Consider the following 8619-nt stretch of genomic DNA (forward strand, 5'->3'; position numbering starts at 1 on the left):
TTCTGTGGATAACCACACATCCCAGAAGATCTTACTGTATATTGTGCCATTCCTCTGCATTCATGCCATGATGGTTCTCGCATATATTAAGTGCCTCTCTATGTTTGGTGCTATTTTAAATCTATTATTTTCCATTTGTCCATTTATTTATGCCTTTTTCAGTATCCTTAAGCATAAAATAATTTGATGATACAAAGGGGGATTCACCTCACTTGGTAATTCAGTATTATCTGCCCTAATCTTCTCTCTCTTCTCCATTTAAATATCAGATTGGTTTTGTCAAATTTCATGAAAATATCTCTTGTAATTTTGATTAGTGCTGCATTCAACACATAGATGATAGTTCAGAAATTGGAATACATTTCCTGTTAGTTTAAATTCTACATGACATGACATATATCTTCACTTAATTCAAATTTTTGAAATGCTGTTCTCTAAAATTTAATAATTTTCTGAATTAAAGTCTAACTCATCCTATGATATTTGTTTCTGTATTTTATACTGTATGTTACTCTTAATTGCTCTCTCCTTTTGAAAATATATATTTCACTGTTGCTAGTATATGGAAATAAGTTGACTTTTCATATTATATGAAACTCAGTTAACTTATTAAATGATATGATAAGTAATGCAATGCTTCTTTAGATTCCTTTGCGTCTTCTGTATTTGTCATCTGTCTATAATCACTGACTTTCCCTTTTCTCATTTCACACTTTCTCTTGTTTTGTTAGCTGGGATTTCAGCACAATGCTGAACAAAAGTGGTGGTGGCGTTCTTCTGCTCATTTATCAATTACGTGTGACCAGGACAACTAGAAGTACAGGATACGTGCTACTCACAATGGGGGTTAAAAGGATAAGATTAGATCCTGGGTATTTCAAGGAACTATTGGCATCCCAGGATGTTTGCAAATCATTCTCCCAGATGCTACTGAACCTGGTTCATCTCAGCTGACCAACAAGAAGCCAAAACGCTGAGGTGTGCAGCAGAGAAAAGATTTATCTCTAAGGCAGCCAAGCGAGGTGATGCGAGAACAGATCTCAGATCCACCTCCCTGAAAGCAAGAGGCGCAGGGTATGCATGTGATAAAGAATAAAGAAGTAAATCTGCCTTAGGTGTGGGGAGCGTGGAGATCTTGAGGAGAGGTGATTTGAAAAAGATGTGGTAACTCTCATCCTGCGCAGGCATAACTGAGCTAGAAGCCCTGCAGAGTCATAACGGAAGACTCTGAGCAGGATTCGAGGGTCGAGGTTTGATCCTCTGATTTTGCACACCCAGGTCGAGGGTCCATGGTTCTAACCAGTCTTAACAAGCTGACATCCAACTAGAAACAGCTTACTCTGGCTCCTCCCAGCTGGATGTAGCTGACTCCAGGTTCCAGGAAAATACCTCAAACAAACATGTTGTTTAGATTTACTTGAAGCTTGGAGAACACGCAAGTCTTAAAAAGACCTTGATTCGAGAAGGCAAGCGAAATGGATTTGACTAATCGTTACCCAGGGTTCCACAGCCGGGACCTGAAGTATGTCACTTGAGTTCCCTGAAGTATCTGAGGACTTCCCACCTCAGGTGAGGGGAGGTCTCTGCTTGCTCTTTAAGCTCCAAAAGTGTTTTTACAGAAAGACCCACATCCCCTCCTAGTGGCCAAAGTTCCAAATGGTCTTTCCCCTTGGTCCTTCTCAGCCATCTGGCTGTGGTAATCCTCTCCATGAGCCTAATGAAGCCCAGCTCATCTTTAGCAGGACGTTGTAAACATGACTTGCTCTAAAGCACTGCTCTGTGATTCTACCAGATCTCCCTGGGTCACAGAGAGTAATAAGTGGGTTCACACGATACCCTGCCCGAGCCCGGCTAACATGGCCAGAGACGCCAGATCCCTTCAAAGAGTTTTTCCCATGAGTCTGAAACTGTAACAGAACCATAGAGACAGAAGGTAATGGTTGCTGAGGCTTTTTTGGCTTTTAGAAAGAAGACTTACGAGCTTCTGCTGCTTAGGAACATAGGAGGAGGGTTTCTGTTCTTTGTGGTGTTTTTGATGATACCATCTGACAGGTGTGGTGTAACATCTCACTGTGGCTTTGATTTGCCCCTGTGATGACAGCAGTGTTGAGCATCCTTCTCTGGGACCCTTGGCCATCTGTATGTCTTCTTTGGAAAAGTGTCTATTAGCTCTCTTGCCCATTTTGCAATTGGTACTTTTTTGGATATTCAGTAGTATTAGCTGCTTATATATTTTGGATATTAACCCCTTATCACTCATCACTTTGCATACACTTTTCCCACTGTGTGAGTTGGCTTTTCATTTTGTGTATGGTTTCCTTTGCTATTAAAATCTCTCAAGCTTAACTAAGTCCCATTTGTTTATTTTTGCATTTGTGTCCTTTGCCTGAGGTGACAGATACAAAAATATTGCTGCAGTTTATGCCAAAGGGTACCCTAAGTTTTCCTTTCAACGTTTTATGATTTTTGGCCTTACATGCAAGTCATTAATCTATTTTGTGTCTATTTTCACATAAGCTGTGAGAAACTGTTCTCACCTCTTTCTTTCACACGTGGCTGGCCAGTTTTCCCAGCACCACTTTTTGAAGAAAGTGTCTTTTGCCAATTTTATGTTCCTGCATATTTTGTCACAGATTAATCAACCATATTTGTGTGGGCTTACTTCTGGCCTCTCTACTCTGTTCCATCAACCTGTGCCTCGGTTTCTGCGCCAGTACCACGCTATTTTGATGATTATATCTTTGTACAGCGGGCAGAAGTCAGGGAGCGTGGCACCTTCGGCTTTGGGCTTTTTCCTCATGATTGCTGTGGCTCTCCGGGGTCCTCTGTGGATCCATATACATCTTAGGAGTCTTTGTGCTGGTTTTGTGAAAATGTCATGGGTCTTATGATAGGGGTTGCTTTAAGTCTGTAGATTGCTTTGGATAAAATATACCTTTTAACAATATTAACTCTTGAACTGGCCCACGGGAGGAACAAGAAGTGAATTCACAGACTTGACCGGCACAGCTGGGACACCCGCATTCCTTACTGCAGGCCACGAGCCTCCCTGTAAAACACGCTCCTTACTGTGCTTAATGGACTGGTTTATTTTCGTAAGCAAGGGGCATCTTTTAACTCTATCACTATTGAATTACTAATAGTCTGTATTAAAGAAAGAGAGATTAACAGTTGGTCACACAGGTAGTGAGGCTGGTGGTGTGACCCAGGTGTGGTTGCCGGTGACACTCTCTCTGGAGATCGTATTTTTCTATAAGATACTGAGGCTCAGACATCAGCTGAGAAATGTAAAGACTAAATTGAAGTGGACTAATGTGAAGTCTTGGCAGAAAATACTTTTAATCATTAAATTCCTTATGAGTTGTAAATTACATTCATAATGCATTTCTTAAAGTAAATTTAGGAAAATATCAACAAAATATGTGCAGGATATGCTCAATTAAATCACAAGTCAATGCTGAGAGAACTTAAAGACCTTGACAGAGCAGCATGGGGCACTTTTCAGGGAGAGGGAAGTGTTCGGGGTCTGGATTGTCATGCTGGCTAAATGGGTAAAGGTATTTGTCAAAATCTAGTGAAATATAAACTTAAAATGGGTGTGTGCCATTGCCCTTATGTTATACCTGAAGGATGCTTTTCCCTTGTACATTTCTGCTCTTCAGGAGGGAGGGGGTTGCAGAGCGCCCTCAGCTGCTCTGGCAGGGACAGCTGTGAGAAGCAGTCATGAACCCAAAGGAGAGTCTGGGTCTGGATCATGAATTGTGCGGGGCCAGGGGATCAGGGTCCCCAGGAAATACAGTTGACCAGCTGGTCATCCTGCTTCCTGAAGGCACAGCTTTGTGAGGGGAAAACCACACAACTACATTTCTCAGAGAGATTGTTAGAAACCCATCAGGCTCCTACCCTGTGTCTTTCCTCTGCCTGACGCCCTGCACGCTGGGGCATCTGAGCCCCTTTACCGCTTCCTCCCCCTTCCCTGGCTTTCTGTGCCATCAGCTGTTCTAACATCCCTTTCTGCTCACCCACAGTTGCCATGTACCAGCTTCTCCTTCTGGTTAGTATCTTTCAAGTTGGGTTTCTGTTACTCCTTTCCCACCTCATACACCACTGATTTCCTGAGCTGGGCCCATGATGAGTTTGTGTGCTAAGAAGAGCCAGCGTTCAGCACCGTGGATTCACTGCTGGCACAGAAGTACCGCGCTGAGTCCCCTGCCTGAGTGGAGTTGATTTCCAGGCTGCAGGGTGAGTTTTTGGGACATTTAGCTGAATATCGCTGTTCAAATCCTGCTATCTTTTCCACAATGTCTCCTCCATTCCGTAAGTAAACCAAAAACTCGAACGCTTCTTCCAGCTTCTTACGATACCAGTAAACGAAAGTATGTCCTTTTATGGGGACACAGTCCATCTTTGCTCTCTGTTCCTTTCCTCTGACCAGATGTCCAGGACTCTGGGTGACCCCCGTGTCCATGGAGCCTGCGGGGGAAAGAGACAGAAAGTGGAGACAAAGCCCAGGAGGAGCCTGATTCTGCAGCCACAGGAGAAATTCCTGATCTGGAATCTGACAAGTTCACAGCAGGAACTCACCTGCTCCCCAGAACAAAAGGGCCACACAGCAGAGGAGACCGTGGTACATGGTTGGCTCAGGAAAAAATCAGGGCAGGTGGCTTTTTGTCTAAGGCTCCTCATCCCCCATCAGCAACGTCCTTGTGACGTGGTCCCTTCCCATGTCATCACAGTCCCCGTGGAGAGGAAACTACACATTTTATAGGCTGGAGGGCAGGGAAAGCTGGTGATGCAACTAGTGTGGCTTTCAAACTGCTTTTTATTGCCTTTTTTCTGACTCTGCTTTTTCATTATTAAAAATAAATAAATAAAACCATTTACATCATTAATTTATTTGCTCTTAACTTGTCAATTTCCCTCCTCTCCTCCACTCTTGCTTCTCAGGCAATGATCCATACAGCTTGGTGTATGTCAATCATAACTTCTCCTGCACTTACAACTCAGATAGAATCTAATTTAAATTTTAAAAACTGCATGTTGAAGTATACAAAACAATATATGCGATGAGTGTACAATGCGTCTAGGGAAACAACAAAATCAATGCTCTTGCCTGAAACCGTCAATTTAGGAATCAGATGATCACTGAGAAATTTTCATCCACTCTGTTATTTTTCTAGATTTCATTGTTCTTTCTCTACCACGTCCAGGTAAGCATGACCCTGAAGTTTATATTTTCATTCCCTTGCTTTTCCTTACAGTTCTTGCACTTATGTAAGAATCTTTTTATACCTATTATTCAATGTTGTTTGTCTTTGAAATGTGTCTAAGGGAGTTCATTTTGCTCATACTGTTTTCTGTCATATTCTTTGTTTTCAACACTATGTCTATGATATTAATTCATGTTGTGGCATATGCTTTCAGAGAATTCATTTTCACTAACATGTAGGCTTCCATTCTATTCCTTTGACAGATTTATTATTCATTCTCCAGTGAATGCACACGACGATTTTCCCCTAGATTTTGGGGCTACTGCAAACAGGACAATCTTCTTGTACATTCCTTTAGATACCCTGGTGTAATATGTATCTATCCCTGAGATATAAAAATTGAGCCTTAGGGTCCCCATGTCAACTTTACATAATTAGACAAAATGCTTTCTAAATTAAGACAAGTACATAGTTCCATCAACAGGGCATGCGTGTTTTCTTGTGTTCCACCTCTGAGTCATTCACACTTAATATTCTTTTATTTGCCCATCTTCTAGGTTAAAATAGTACCTCGCTATAGTTGTAGTTTGCATTTTTATGATTGCTAAAGTTGTCCAACTGTGTTTTTTATATTTATAGGCTACTGGTGTTTTGTGTACACGGCCCTTTGCCTCTGTATCTTTTGGTTGATTAGCTATTATTTACTCATGACAGTTCCTTATATATCCAGAATATATACTTATATATATAAAATATATAATAATATATATAACTTTGTTAGCTGTATATGCTGCCAATATATTTCCATTTGTGGCTTGAATTTACACTCTTTATGTTTTTTGGTGACATTCCTAATTTAGTAGATCTGTCATTCTTTTTTGAGAGGGCATCCATTCTTTAATTCTTCATAAGAAATGCTCCCATAGTGCAGTTTCATAAAGGTGTACTTCCATGTGATTTACCAAATAGTGAACAATTTAAGTGTTGTATTTAAGCATTTAATCCTTTCAGAATTTATTTTTGCTTATACAGGGAGATATTGTTTAAAATTAGTCTTTCTGTGGATAACCACACATCCCAGAAGATCTTACTGTATATTGTGCCATTCCTCTGCATTCATGCCATGATGGTTCTCGCATATATTAAGTGCCTCTCTATGTTTGGTGCTATTTTAAATCTATTATTTTCCATTTGTCCATTTATTTATGCCTTTTTCAGTATCCTTAAGCATAAAATAATTTGATGATACAAAGGGGGATTCACCTCACTTGGTAATTCAGTATTATCTGCCCTAATCTTCTCTCTCTTCTCCATTTAAATATCAGATTGGTTTTGTCAAATTTCATGAAAATATCTCTTGTAATTTTGATTAGTGCTGCATTCAACACATAGATGATAGTTCAGAAATTGGAATACATTTCCTGTTAGTTTAAATTCTACATGACATGACATATATCTTCACTTAATTCAAATTTTTGAAATGCTGTTCTCTAAAATTTAATAATTTTCTGAATTAAAGTCTAACTCATCCTATGATATTTGTTTCTGTATTTTATACTGTATGTTACTCTTAATTGCTCTCTCCTTTTGAAAATATATATTTCACTGTTGCTAGTATATGGAAATAAGTTGACTTTTCATATTATATGAAACTCAGTTAACTTATTAAATGATATGATAAGTAATGCAATGCTTCTTTAGATTCCTTTGCGTCTTCTGTATTTGTCATCTGTCTATAATCACTGACTTTCCCTTTTCTCATTTCACACTTTGTCTTGTTTTGTTAGCTGGGATTTCAGCACAATGCTGAACAAAAGTGGTGGTGGCGTTCTTCTGCTCATTTATCAATTACGTGTGACCAGGACAACTAGAAGTACAGGATACGTGCTACTCACAATGGGGGTTAAAAGGATAAGATTAGATCCTGGGTATTTCAAGGAACTATTGGCATCCCAGGATGTTTGCAAATCATTCTCCCAGATGCTACTGAACCTGGTTCATCTCAGCTGACCAACAAGAAGCCAAAACGCTGAGGTGTGCAGCAGAGAAAAGATTTATCTCTAAGGCAGCCAAGCGAGGTGATGCGAGAACAGATCTCAGATCCACCTCCCTGAAAGCAAGAGGCGCAGGGTATGCATGTGATAAAGAATAAAGAAGTAAATCTGCCTTAGGTGTGGGGAGCGTGGAGATCTTGAGGAGAGGTGATTTGAAAAAGATGTGGTAACTCTCATCCTGCGCAGGCATAACTGAGCTAGAAGCCCTGCAGAGTCATAACGGAAGACTCTGAGCAGGATTCGAGGGTCGAGGTTTGATCCTCTGATTTTGCACACCCAGGTCGAGGGTCCATGGTTCTAACCAGTCTTAACAATCTGACATCCAACTAGAAACAGCTTACTCTGGCTCCTCCCAGCTGGATGTAGCTGACTCCAGGTTCCAGGAAAATACCTCAAACAAACATGTTGTTTAGATTTACTTGAAGCTTGGAGAACACGCAAGTCTTAAAAAGACCTTGATTCGAGAAGGCAAGCGAAATGGATTTGACTAATCGTTACCCAGGGTTCCACAGCCGGGACCTGAAGTATGTCACTTGAGTTCCCTGAAGTATCTGAGGACTTCCCACCTCAGGTGAGGGGAGGTCTCTGCTTGCTCTTTAAGCTCCAAAAGTGTTTTTACAGAAAGACCCACATCCCCTCCTAGTGGCCAAAGTTCCAAATGGTCTTTCCCCTTGGTCCTTCTCAGCCATCTGGCTGTGGTAATCCTCTCCATGAGCCTAATGAAGCCCAGCTCATCTTTAGCAGGACGTTGTAAACATGACTTGCTCTAAAACGCTGCTCTGTGATTCTACCAGATCTCCCTGTGTCACAGAGAGTAATAAGTGGGTTCACACGATACCCTGCCCGAGCCCGGCTAACATGGCCAGAGACGCCAGATCCCTTCAAAGAGTTTTCCCATGAGTCTGAAACTGTAACAGAACCATAGAGACAGAAGGTAATGGTTGCTGAGGCTTTTTTGGCTTTTAGAAAGAAGACTTACGAGCTTCTGCTGCTTAGGAACATAGGAGGAGGGTTTCTGTTCTTGGTATTTTTGATGATACCATCTGACAGGTGTGATATAACATCTCATTGCGGTTTTGATTTGCCCCTGTGATGACAGCAGTGTTGAGCATCCTTCTCTGTGACCCTTGGCCATCTGTATGTCTTCTTTGGAAAAATGTCTATTAGCTCTCTTGCCCATTTTGCAATTGGTATTTTTTGGATATTCAGTAATATTAGCTGCTTATATATTTTGGATATTAACCCCTTATCAGTCATCACTTTGCATACACTTTTCCCGCTGTGTGAGTTGGCTTTTCATTTTGTGTATGGTTTCCTTTGTTATTAAAACCTCTCAAGCTTAGCTAAGTCCCATT

The sequence above is a fragment of the Camelus dromedarius genome, chromosome 7 (assembly GCF_036321535.1).
Source record: "Camelus dromedarius isolate mCamDro1 chromosome 7, mCamDro1.pat, whole genome shotgun sequence".
Classification (NCBI taxonomy): Eukaryota; Metazoa; Chordata; class Mammalia; order Artiodactyla; family Camelidae; genus Camelus; species Camelus dromedarius.